This window comes from Notolepis coatsorum, assembly GCF_963971535.1.
Source record: "Notolepis coatsorum genome assembly, chromosome: 19".
Taxonomy (NCBI): domain Eukaryota; kingdom Metazoa; phylum Chordata; class Actinopteri; order Aulopiformes; family Paralepididae; genus Notolepis; species Notolepis coatsorum.
Window position 1 is genome coordinate 52,275,282 of NC_140183.1, and position 13,934 is coordinate 52,289,215.

The window sequence follows — 13,934 nt, forward strand, 5'->3', positions numbered from 1 at the left end:
AGTTCTGGAACAGAAAATATAATTATGAACTCAGAACATTCCCCTGGGTGCTCTCAGTGTCATCTATAAAATCATTCCCAATTCATTGTCTATAGAGCAGCATTAGACTTTGGATGCCGTTAACGTAGATCTACGTGTCTGTGGCCCAGCGGTTGAGTGTCAGAAACATTTCTGTTTCGTTATTTCTTTTATTCGCTATTGCCATTCATAATATATCGAGGCACCTTGTGCAGGCTGTCCTGAATGTGTCTGAGATCGCAAACGGCCAATACCGCCGCCTAACGCCTTGCGGCCGCTATTGCACTCCATTTGAAACTATGTGGTTTGTTTTCTTGGCCGAGCTGCGGCGTGGGGGTGGGTTCAAAACACTCCGGCAAGACAGTTACCTCGACGAGGGTCCCCGCCCGCCAGATCATCTGCAATGCTGGATAACGTCGGACAAACGATTGCGATGAATATTTGGAATGGCGATCAGATAATTGGATTATTCTTTTTGCAGTACATCAGAGACAAGGTAAGGACTATATGTTACCAATCTTGCGTTGATCCGATGATTTTTTCGCCGCAATCGCAGGTTGTGTCTGTAATGTACTGTGTAGCATTTGCCATTGGTGGCGCTCGAAGCATAGTACCCCCCCCCCCCCCCACACCCTTTCATGGATGCATGATGAAACATAATACCGATAATCTAGCTTTGAATTCAGATCGATTCAATAATCAGGCGAGAAATTTAACGATTTAAAATGAAATGCAGATAAACGCTGTTATGGCTGCGTTTCCTGGGATTACACAGAATCGCTCTGGAACTATGCTCGTATTCACCACGGTATAAAACGGAAATGTATTGATGAAATTTTTTTCTGTTTTTTGCATGTTAACCGGAAGAAACTCACTGACAATCGACAGTGTTATTAGATCCATAGCTATAATATTTAATATAGGTTTAGCACTGCAAAACACCGCCATTTATCTCATTGAACAGAGCGTTGGCACTGATGGCCCACAGTGCCCCCTGCTGAACGGCACTTGATGTGGTGTAGTTCCCCTTTAAAGCTATGCAGTGTTTTTCATGACAGACTTTGAACCCTCAAAAGTCAAAAGGTCTGGAATACATCTAGCTCTCACAAAAACACAGTCTGAAGCTAGTAGAGAACAAGCGTTTCACTGCGGTGGTCCCAACCTCTTGCCGTGTTGACAATACACCGAAGCATCTTCAAGGGTTCAAGGTTCAAAGTTCTTTATTGTAATTTTTGTACTTGCATACATAAAAAATTTATGTTTTTCCTCCAATCCCACACAGTGCAAACAACAACGGACAATCAAACAATAAGTGCAACTGACAGACGCGGACAAACACTGGGTACAAACAGACAGACACGAACGGACAGACGAACCACGGGAGAAGCGGTCTGTAATCATAACTGATACTAGGCTTGCTGATAGTTTTGCTTCCAAGGTTATTTTGTTTTTCAGATTTGTGATAAGGTCACAAAACCTTTAAGCATTTGAAAATGTTTATGCCATGAGTAATTTCTTCCCCCTAACTAGTGCTACATAGAGCAGCTTTAATGAGAAAGTCAACGGGTATTTTGGGGGAAGAAACCCCACACAAAATATAGTAAACATCAATCTCAGCAATCGCAATAATATGTCAACTCTCTTACTGGAGAACCATGGTAATTGCTTACAGTTGTGAGCCACATGGGTATCAGTTATGATTACAGTGTTTCGTGCAGTTTTATTTTAGCCTCACGTGAGATAACTTAGCTTGCAACATGACACGCAAACACTGCAGACTCAAGTCATCCTCTTCAGCATTAGCAAATGCTGTGTGCCAATGTCCAAGTTCATAGCAGCTCTACCAGACTGTTTGTCATGGTTGTTTAAAATTTGCAAACAACAAGTTTTACAGGCTGTGATTCTTGTACTGCCCCCACACATGCACAAACACACACACACACACACACACACACACACACACACACACACACACACACACACCCCATCCTGACAGACTCAGCTGTAAATTGTCTGGGTCACCAAGCTAAGCCTCGACCAAACTTGATTAAAGCCATACGTCTGGTAGGGTCTGATGACAATTCCCATCAACGTAGCCTAAAGTCTTCATGGGAATAATAGTGGGGATCTCTAAGAAGCATGAAATCAATATCACAAAAGTTCCATTATGCGTCACTGAGTTCACTTTATTCCCCCAGAAAGGTCATTGTCGAAGCAGGGCTGTTATTGTGCTACACCCTGGTGGGGCTCCAGAGAACATCTTGGTCCCCAGCCCACATATTTCACTCATTAACCAGCTCACTAGAGGCCAAACCTGAGTACCCATAAAGGGCTACGAAATCGTTTGGTGATGGACTCAGTTCAATTGGACTTCACATGGCGGCTGTCAAGCTCATTGCTTCAATTCAAACATCCTCCCTCTACCTCTTTCCAAACTGTTTGCCTTTTTCCCAGCCCCTGATGAAAAGAGAAGTTGGCTACGAGCAGGAGACAGAGGAAGGAGGCATCTTTCCCTTGTCAGTGTTAGTTCAGTCAACGGATGGAAATGAGCCGTGTACTAAATCCGGCCATTTTTACACTCCGCGGTGTTCATACATTTTGCATTGTCCCATCCAAATAAACGGTTGAAGTCGGTTGGAACAGAGGTTCGGAGAGAGTCCTCAGACTCAGATCCGGGATTTCGACAACTTTTCAGGGGTTCATCGGGAGAGCTGCCTCCCTGATTGCATTCCTGCCTGGATGTCCTCGTGGCAGATGTCCACCTGTCCCTGGGGCTGATTTATTCCAGGCATGAGACTGGCCTGGTGGAGGGGTGGGGACTGGACAACATGGGGGTAAGCTGCGTAAGCTTCTATCTTTTCCAGATAGAAAGATGTTAGGTCACTAACGTAGAAGATAGAAAGATGTTAGGTCACTAAGGGAGAAGATAGAAATATGTTAGGTCACTAAGGGATAAGATAGAAAGATGTTAGGTCACTAAGGGAGAAGATAGAAAGATGTTAGGTCACTAAGGGAGAATATAGAAAGATGTTAGGTCACTAAGGGAGAAGATAAAAAGATGTTAGGTCACTAAGGGAGAAGATAAAAAGATGTTAGGTCACTAAGGGAGAAGATAGAGGGATGTTAGGTCACTAAGGGAGAAGATAGAGGGATGTTAGGTCACTAAGGGAGAAGATAAAAAGATGTTAGGTCACTAAGGGAGAAGATAGAAAGATGTTAGGTCACTAAGGGAGAAGATAGAAAGATGTTAGGTCACTAAGGGAGAAGATAGAAAGATGTTAGGTCACTAAGGGAGAAGATAGAAAGATGTTGTCATAATCACAGCGAGAGCCTTCCTCACCCCTCCTCCTTCCACACCATCACGGCAAGAGCCTTCCTCACCCCTTCTCCTTCCACACCCTTATATGGGCAACATCCGACCTCAGCATTCCCACGCTGCCAGAGGGAGATCAATCAGCGGGGCTGTGAGGGATTCCCTCATCAACAAACCCCTACATCAGCCCACGGATCTTGCTCTCCCTCGTCGCAGTGTTAACCTAACAACCTAGGTACGACGACGCACACTAGCCTTGCTACTCTGTCCTTGTTGCATACCTTGTCCTAATCTTGTTCTCCCTGTGCCCAGGACCACCGCTCCCGAGACACCACCCACCTGGACGCTCCTGTGCTGCACGAGGAGTGCACCTGCTCGCATCTACTTGCACATTCCTGTACAATAATACCTGTCTGCTTGGTGCCTACATTAAACCAACCTAAAACGCTCCATTCTCTCTCCTCCTGTGTTCTGCTATTGGGCTTCGCCACTGCTACCCTAACAGTTAGGTCACTAAGGGAGAACATGAATCATCTCTCTCAACCATTTTTGTCCAATGAATCCAAACTGGATCTAAGTTCTAAATTGAAAATCTGATGTATAAACCCACCCTCATCCTAACCCTAACCCTAATCTCATTGGACCTTGTGTTTCCTGTCTGTACAAGCTGACTGAGGCTCACTGAAATGCACTTTGCATGCTCTGTGTAGTGGATTTCAGCAAACCTCGTCGGCTTGTACAGACAGGACCTTGACCCCATTGACATTGCATTGGTTCGTGGTCAACTATCCAGAGCTAGTATGAGGAACAGCATTGTGTTGAGAAAAGACTACAGATTAACATCATCATTGGTAAGTAAGAAATAGTAAGAAATTCTGAACTACCCCTTTAGCCGCCCATTGCATGCAGTACATGAGATACCAAGTTTTTAGAGAATCCCATAAGTCTATACTGTTCAGTAAAACGAATGGATCAGATTGGTACTCCTATAGTTTAGGACTCACAACCAGTCTTGGCAGTGGAGAGAGTGTCTCCATGGCGTCCCGAGCGGAGAGCGGGTCTAATCTAATCGTGTACTCCAGGCCAACTTATCTTGGCCCCCATGTCAGACAAACCTAATGCACCTTCTTAAGGAAACCACTTATAAGCACAGGCCTCAGACCGGAGCAGGGGCACTTCAAGTCAAGGAAACGTACGTAGATCATGATAAGCTGTTACAGAGCAGGACACAGATCGCTGTGGAGGGTCTGCGTTATAGGGGGAGGGGGAGGCAGGTGTTGGAGAGGATAAAACAAGTATAAAAGGATGAGAGAGATATTTTGACAAGATAGCTCTTGTTCGCTAGGAGCAGTCCTCCGGGGTTAGGTGAGGTGATGTTTTATACCTCAGGCAGGGTTATTGTGCTACACCCGGCTGGGGCTCCAGAGAACATCTTGGCCCACATATTTCACTCATTAACACATTGGGGACGAACAACGGATATCTCCTGTAAATGTCCGAACACAACCCCCTCCAATGTACAGTAAATTACCAAGTATGGTCTTGTCAATACTCCAATGTACAGTTTTGTTTGTACAGTTGTACAGTGTCCCCCACCCACCCCTCCTACCCAACCTCCCCCCCCCCACTCCTACCCAACCCCCCACCCAACCACCTCCAATGTACAGTCCCCCACCCCCCCACCTACCCAATCCAATGTACAGTTTCTACGTCAAATGTATATACTCTTTTTTCTGGACTCTTTTTGTATCACAAACAGTACTGTATTTGCAAATCTGGTATGTCATAAATGTATAGATGTAGCAGTACTGTCTATCTGTATGTCATGTATGTCATATATGTTACGATGAATTGAAAATGGGGGACCCTGATGTAAACAAGACGAAAGTCTTTCTCTGGTCTGCATCCCCTTAACAATTGTATGTATTGAGCTGTACTGTACTGTACCCATTCTGCAATCTGTTAATAAAGTTTTCAATCAATCAATCAATCCGTGTTTCGATTCCACCCGTTGTGGACAGAAGCACGGATATCTCCGTGGCAAGTTGTTATTGCTTTTATTCCATTTTAATAACCTATTCAAGGTCGCCGAGCGGCACTGCAGATTGACCCTACTCTTTGAATTCGAGAAGGTGCAATACCGGCCAGATCCTCTTAGGGGCGCTATCGCGATAATGCAGTGTGCACTGTGGCTGAAGGCAGCAATCTTTTTTTTTACTTTTTTTAAGAGTTTCCAGTAGCTGGATTCTATATGTGTAGCCTGTACCTTGGATTACGTTTTGCATCGCAGATTTCACCATGCAATAAGGGGATTTATCATCAGCCAATGGACATATCGATCTACCAGATGGCGATCAATAACGGGGAAATGCTCGGGGGGATCCCACCGGACCACAGGAAGATCTTTTTCACGTAAAGTACATCCCGATCGGGCCTTGTTTTGATAGCCATCCAGGCGTTCTGCCTATGAGGCTAATGAGGCTAACGCGGTTATTGGTAATCAATAATCAGAAACGACGTCCCCCGCCCCCCCCCCCCCCCCCTTCATGCATACATGCGTGAGGATCGTGCCGATCATATGCAGTTTGAGTTTTAACTGGAGCGTATCCATAACCGAAATGCCATTGGATTTAACGTTATTAGCTATTAGCCCATTATCTCGGCTTCCAGGAAATATACTAGACCAAATCCGGTATAACGCTTATATTCACGGCGCTATAAGATGAGAACGTATTGATGAAAAAAAGGGACGGTTTATGGTCTCAATTCACAATGAGAATGGACAGATAGCAATACTATAAAGTATAGATTTAGCTCTACAAACAGCCCCACGTCTGTTTACATTTCCTGGTCCTCTTGAGAATAATTAGACTCATCCCAGTGGCCACGATTGTGTTAACTATCACCAGAGGCAAAACCAGAGTACCCATGAAGGACTATGACATAGTTTGGGCGATGGATTCAGTTCAATTGGACTTCACATGGCAGCTGTCAAGCTCATCGCTCCAATTCAAACATCCTCCCTCTACATCTTTCAAAACGGTTTGCCTTTCCCTAACCCATGATCAAAAGAGAAGTTGGATACGAGCAAAAGAGAGAGAGGAAGGAGGCATATTTCCTTATCAGTTCAGTCGATGGAGAAGAGCTTGAAGGTGGTTGGAATAGAGGTTCCAGGAGAGTCCTCATAGCCAGGATCTCAGGGGATCTCAGGGGTTCATCCGGTTCATCAGGAGAGATGTGTACATCTCCAAACAGGTGATATTATATACATATCCAAACAGGTGATATTATATACATCTCCAAACAGGTGATATTATATACACCTCCAAACAGGTGATATTATATACCTCCAAACAGGTGATATTATATACATCTTCAAACAGGTGATATTATTTACCTCCAAACATGTGATATTATATACCTCCAAACAGGTGATATTATATACACCTCCAAACTGTTTCACGAGGAACACAGAGCTTGTACGAAAAAGGATAGTCTCCAACCTAGATCAATAATTTTAATTTATTTTTTAAATCTTTTCCCCCCTTCCTTTTTCCTCAGTTTTTCTCCCATCCCAATGTTAGTCGTTATGCCAATTCCCAATCCCCTTCCTGGTCGTGTCTATACTTTGCACAAGAAAGTTGTCCTTCCGCGTTCCCGTTTTGCGCTCTGATTGGCCACGCACGTTTCTGGTCATGTGACATGTGCGCCCAATTGCATGACGAGCAGTGTCTTAGCCCATTTCCGCGTCGAACAGCCTGCAAATGACCTAACGCCTAGTTTATCACTGGTTAAGCTTAGGCGACTCTTTCGCAGTTGGTTAAGGTTAGAGTTTGGAATCAGTGCTGGCGTTCTATCGCCATGCTCTAAGACAGGGGTGGGCAATTATTTTTCCCGAGGGGCCGAATGCGCAACTGAAAATATGTTGGAGGGCCGGGCCAAAATTCCAAACTCAATTATGCATAATATACATTTAATTTCTATATAAAAAGCAGTAAATGGCATTGTTTTGACCCCTGGTAAGAGTGTATGTTATTATTTGGCAATTAAAAGGTGAGGTTAGCTTTCAAAAATATCATTTATTCAAATAGAATTTATTTCCAAAATGATAAACAAAATGTGAAACATTAATAACAAAGGGCATGTATGAAAAAGTGCTATACAAATAAAGTTATTATTTTGAGTTTCATATACTATTGAAACAAGGATTTTCTTAGCTTTCTAAAGACATCACATCATCTTATAGCCAAAATAAACAAGACATGTCACTGAACTGTCTAAAGAAAAGTGTCCGAGTAGCCTTTTTTACTTTACATGCCTATATTAAACATTTAATGTTTTCAGAACTGTGCAAAAAAAAGAAGAAAAAGTGTCCCATTTCACTTGTTATATTTCCACATTTTAGTGTTCTTCAGCTATTTTTTTTTTTTTTTTCAGTGAGAGAGGATCTGTACCTGGACTTGGTAAACGTCATGACTGAGAATGTCTGTTCACATATAGGTGGATCCAAAGAGAACCAACATCTTCTGAGCATGTCTCCTCTTTCAGTAGTGAATCAGACTGCAGGTCAATGAGTTCAAGCTGAACATCAGTGGGTGCACTATCAACACTGCAGGTAAAGGGAGAGGAAACCAGCTGCATTTCATCCTCAACCTTTTTGAAATCTTGAAAACGCCTTGAAAATTCATCATGCAGTGCTCCCAACATGGATGAGTACCTGTGCCGGTGATCAGCTGATGGTTTGACTTCTTTCAGGGTTTTCATGTGTTTGAGATTGTTGCTGCCTAGTTGCCTTGAAATTAATTGCAACTTTGTCATGAAGGCTTTCACATGCTATGCATTTCATGAGCAAAAATGCCCTTGCCCAGTTGCCCTGCAGTTGTGTGTTCAGTAGGGATGGGTACCGTTCACATTTGAACCGATACGGTACCGGTACCTGTGAATCGATACCGCCTTTTTTCTGTACTTTAGTCTCAAAAAATGTAATCTACCTACAGTACCTCAGTTGTGAAAAAAGAAATCCAAACTTCAAATAACCACACTTTCGACCGTTTTCGGCTTGCCCCGACTGCTTTGTTGTTGAATCAAGTCAAATCCTAGGTAAGCGTATATTGTGCGTGTGAACGTTGACATGAAAAGAAAAAAGTTGAAAAAAATTAAATATATATAATATTAAAAAAAAGAAAAAAAATTATTATCATGTAATCTTTCGCGGGCCGGTCAGAATCATCCGTACAATGCCCAGGTCTGCTCTAAGACAAACTCTAACCTTAACCAACTTCGAAAGAGCGCCTAAACTTAACCGTCCAAAGAACTTGCCGTCACACGATTGGGCGCACATGTCACATGACCAGAAACGTCAGTGGCCAATCAGATCGCGCAAAAGGACAACTTGCTTGCGTAAAGTATTCACGCTTCCTGGCCGCTGCACACCTACCCCCTACAGTCGGTCTGGGAGAGTGGAGGCTATCACATGCTTCCTCCGACACATGTGTAGCCAATCAACCGCTTCTTTTCACCTGGCAGCGCGGACTCTCACTGAGAGGGGAGGGTGTAACGTGTGGAATGATCACACTACCCCCCTTAGATCCTTTCCTCGCTGAGCAGGCGCCCCGACCGAACTGTAGGAGTCACTGTTTACAACGACCAGGACCCACCCACCGGCTTTCCCACCCTCTAACACTGCCAATTGTGTTAGTACGACGGCCGGCCAAGCGCCTTGCCCACTGCGCCACCCAGCCGCCTAGATCAATAATTGTAATGGAACGTATGAAAGAAGAGAAGGCGATGCCCACTAATCTCAAAAGATGTACCACAGAGGCCCTTAGCTGGTCGCTCTACATTGAGTGGTGGATGTGTGTGAATGGTGCAGGGAAACCCTAGTGATGAAAGGCTACTGAGAGGACACACATTCACACAAAGAAACAAAACACTCATGTTGCTTCAAACAATAGGCAACTTCATATGGTTCTTACATGTGCACACACACACACACACACACATAGACAGACACATTCACACTCATGCACACCTACATGCACGTACACAAATACACACACTCTCAATTAAGTAGACACGTGCTGCAAATGTAATGGGGAAGCCCGTGGGTATGTCCACTGTAACTGAGGGGTACAATTCCCTGACTGTATTGATAAGTATGGTATCATTAAACCACTACCGCTTTATGTACTTTAACTACTGGCCACACAGTACATGATATAGATATGATGAACACTTTCCCACCATGAAACCAAGTCCACACAAATGTATAAATCGAATATTTAATATATAGCAAAGGGTATATACAACGTTCACTTAATGACATTTATGATTTGAATGCACTTGTAAGGCAAATGAGTATTCGTAGGCAAATCAACATTGAATGTCCAATCTCTGGTTACGCAGGAAGCAAGTATACAACCTGGTTCTTTAGGGAACTATAGCGATGGTACTTAAATGATTATAGCTGGATACACTAAAGGGGGTCCCGCTGGTTGTAAGTCAGTAGGGGGGGGGGGGGGGGGGTTAGGAGAGCCGCTGGCGATATCCCATCTGGCCAACGATTTCTTGGGAGAATTCAGAGTGCTGAACACGGTGCCCACAGAACCTTGGTCCACAGATGAATACAGCTGGGCCCTCTTGTAGACGGTAGCTGCCGGTCCACAACGAAGAGACGTGAGGCGACCTCACTCGGGGTAGAGCGCCGTCTCACCTGGACTCCTCTCGGGGGTAGCTCCAACACTCACCAGTGTTGGCTGTTATCCATGGCATAATCAAAGCACCCAAAGCAAGTAGATAATCCAAGCCGTGTAGGGCTCGCCGTCGTCCGGGTAAGGTAATCCAATGTGCAGGTCCACTCGTCCTGGCCCAGAACTCCTCGGATGAAAGCACCACACGTGGTCTGCCCAGCCTGGTTAAGACTCTAGATAACGCGAGGAAACGATGGGGGTACTGCTCACTTTATAACTCTAACCGAACGATGCACCATACATAATAGACTATTATTAACTTAATAGAAATACGTCCCACTCGACGGTATAGTGCCAAACTATGACAATTCAACTATTAATCCACACGATGTCTCAATGCCATTCTGAGGCCAAGTTGACCATACTGCACCACACGTGTATCGTGGGTGAGGCTTAACGTCTTGCCACTAGGTTGGAGGGTAAAGAACTAAGGGCTAAGGGACTAAAAGAAAGTTCTACTTTACTTGCGCCATATATATATGCGCTGTGAACAAATAGTACCATTCGTATTTCGCCAGACGTATTCCTACGCGGAACCGGGCTAGTAACGACATGTTCGTCGGCACGATTGAACTTGAACCAAGGGGCTTGGCTGCTGGCGCCAAGTTCTTGTCCAATGAGAGAATGAAACTATTATGGGCTGTTAGTAGACTAAAGGGATATTCAGTGTATATGTACAAGGAATATACAAGGGATATCAAACGATATACAAATACTATTAAATATATATCCATAAATAAATATATATATTCGGTTTAATCTGATCCTTCACAACAGCCGCCCCCTAATTAGTCCCACCTAATTAGCTAAGCAGAGACAGATTAACCGCACTGTCTACCACTCAAGGTCCGCTGTAAGGGTCAGTCAACTCACAAAGTCGTGGGGTCATGGTCGTCATCGATAGTGTCTGGGAGTCTGGGCAGTTCTATTAGCCTCGCCACGGGTCGTGTGTAAGTTCGCCCTTGGACGAGCACCTCAGCTGCTCGGACCTTGCCATCGGCACCGGTGATCACTTTGCTTACGCGGCCAGCCGGCCACATAGCTCTGGGTAGTGACTGGTCGATAATCATGACGACTGTTCCTTCTGTCAAATTGTCTCTCTCTTTTACCCACTTCTGGCGGGTCTGTAGAGACGGTAGGTAGTGGAGTAGAAAGCTGTTCCAAAACTTGTCAGCTAGTACTTGACTGTACCTCCACATTCTTCGGCCGTTCGCTTCTTCAGGCCTGTACATTGTCTGGGGTAACGCGGGGTCCAGCCGCCCCATCAAGAGTGTGTTGGGGGTGACTGGGTCGACATCTGCTATATCACTGGAGACGTAGCCGAGGGGCTTGGAGTTCAATACTCCCTCGATCTCCATGAGGACTGTCATTAGGACTTCTTCCGCTACAGTCTGGGCCCCAAGCACGGCGTACAGGGCTGTCTTTATAGAACGTACTTCTCGTTCCCAGGTTCCACCGAAGTGGGGTGCGTTCGGGGGATTAAACTGGAAGTCAATCTGGGATGGAGCGAGGTGGGTCTTAAGTTCTGGGCCCATAGCTTGGAAGCTCTCTCTCAGCTCTCTTTCTCCGCCTTTGAAGTTTGTCCCGTGATCAGACAACAATGTAGACGGTTTTCCTTTCCGCGATGTGAATCTTCGGAAGGCCATAAGGAATGAGTCTGTGCTCATGGTTGGAAGGAGTTCGATATGTATCGCTCTGGTGGTCATGCATTTGAATACAATACCCCACCGCTTCTCGGTTCCTCTTCCTTTCTTTATATACAACGGGCCAAAACAGTCCATGCCTGTGGAGTGGAATGGCTTGTCGCCGAGTCGGAGGCGACAGGGAGGTAGGTCAGCCATCCGGGGTATGCTGGGCTGCGCGCGCCACTTTCGGCAGTCTAGACAGGTTCGCTGGAAGCGTCGCACTGCTTCTCTTCCTTGAAGTATCCAATAGCGACGTCTGATCTCCGCGAAGACTCTCTCTGCTCCTGCGTGGTGTACATCCTCGTCGTATTTCTTTATGATCAGCTCTGTGACCTTGTGTCGGCTGTTCAAGACTATCGGGTACTTAACGTCATCCGGTAGATCGGGGGCTCTCCGCAGACGACCACCCACTCTGATGAGATTATGGGCGTCGCTCTCGGGTGCCAGGTGGAGCAATCTGCTGTCTGATGGGACGGGCTTTCCTCCCTGTAGACAGTCTAGCTCGTCGGGGAACGAGTCTCTCTGGGCTCGTTGTAGTAGAAGAAGTTCTGCTTCTTCGTAGTCAGCTGCTGAAATGTCGGCAGTGGGCTGAATCTCTGGGTGGTGCCGCAGAAATGTCTTTAGTTGCGCACTCTGTAGGGTGAGGCAATCATCTATGTTGGGGTCTGTGGAGGCGACTGTGCTCAGTCCACAGAACATAGGTTTCTTGTTCTCAGCCTCCTCTTTACTCGCTTCCCGTGGGGTGGGCGTAGGCCACTCTTCTTCCGGGAGCTTGAGGAACTCTGGTCCGTCACTGTAGATGTTGCGACGGGTGAGGTCATCTAGGGACATTCCCCGGGTGATGACGTCAGCTGGGTTGTGTTTGGTGTCCACATACCGCCAGCTCGCTGCTTCTGTTAACTCTTGAATCTCTGTGACTCTGACTCCCACGAAGACCTTGTATCTGCATGAATCAGACTTGATCCATGTGAGTACTGTCGTGGAATCTGACCACAAGATTGTTCTGTGCACCGGAATGGTGAGTTCACGTTGGATTAACGTGGCTAGATGCGCTCCTGCTAGGGCTGCGCAGAGCTCTAGACGCGGGATAGATTGTTGCTTTCGTGGGGCTATTCTTGAGCGAGCCAGGATGAAAGCAGTGTGTATCTCTCCTCCCTTCTCTTGGGCACGCAAGTAGGCCACCGATCCATAGGCTACTTCGGAGGCGTCACTGAAGACGTGTAGATCCATCTTGCATGTCTCTGGCCTCACTGTGGGTTGGAAGTAGCTGCGGCGTATATTGACGCCTGGGAGTGAGCGGAGTTCCGTCTCCCACTCTCTCCATGTGGAGGCAAGGGGTGCGGGTATTGGGTCGTCCCAGCCCTGGTCCTTGTCCCATAGTGCTCGTACAATCATCTTTGCCCTGGTGGTGTAAGGTAGAATACATCCCAACGGGTCATATTGTCTGGCGAGTGTTCTGTACACACTCCGTCTGGTGGTCGGTATCGCCGTCGACCTTCCCTGCTCCGTGGTCAGGGGTTTGTGTCTATAGTGGAGCGAGTCTGTTTTGAAGCGCCAGACTAGTCCTAGTGTCATTTCTTGGGCTTCTCCTGGGATGGTCGCCATCCAGGTCTCGCTGCTGGCAGCCTTGTCCGCGGGGGAGAGGCTGCGCAATACGTGCGGGTCGCTGCTGGCCCACTGCCTGAGATCAAAGCCGCCTTTGATCAGAGAGGCGCGTAGCTTGAGTAGGAGAGCCTCGGCTTCTTCTTGAGTCGAAACGCTTTGTAAACAGTTGTCCACGTAGAAACTGTTCTTCACACTGTGTCGGACCTCTTCATCTGCTGCTGGGTCCTCTGCGACGTGTTTCTGTAGTGCAAACAATACTGGGGGGTCGCTGCTGGCCTGCTGCCGGAGATCAAAGCCGTCTTTGATCAGAGAGGCGCGGAGCAGCGCTCGGCGTCGCCAGTCAATCTTCTTTACGTGTCCCGCTGTGATTAGCTTCTCAATCTCAGCGCGGTACACACTCTCTTGAGCGGGGTCTTTGGCTAGGCGCCGCTCTGTGTTCAATAGATACCGCTCCGTAGCGTCTTTCTTTGCGTGAAAGGTGGGCATTCCCTCTCGCCTCAGGAGTGGAGTTGCGTATCTCATCACTCCGCCGACTGTGACTCTCTTTGTCCCTTGCTCGAGGAG

At 46.4% G+C, this 13,934-nt stretch overlaps 1 protein-coding gene across 2 annotated transcripts in view; it reads right to left on the minus strand.

Annotated features, from left to right (window-relative positions):
* Nucleotides 1-13,934, minus strand: part of eva1ba (eva-1 homolog Ba (C. elegans)) — a 44,535-nt gene that overhangs the window by 25,027 nt on the left and 5,574 nt on the right. The gene's annotated exons all lie outside the window — the stretch shown is intronic.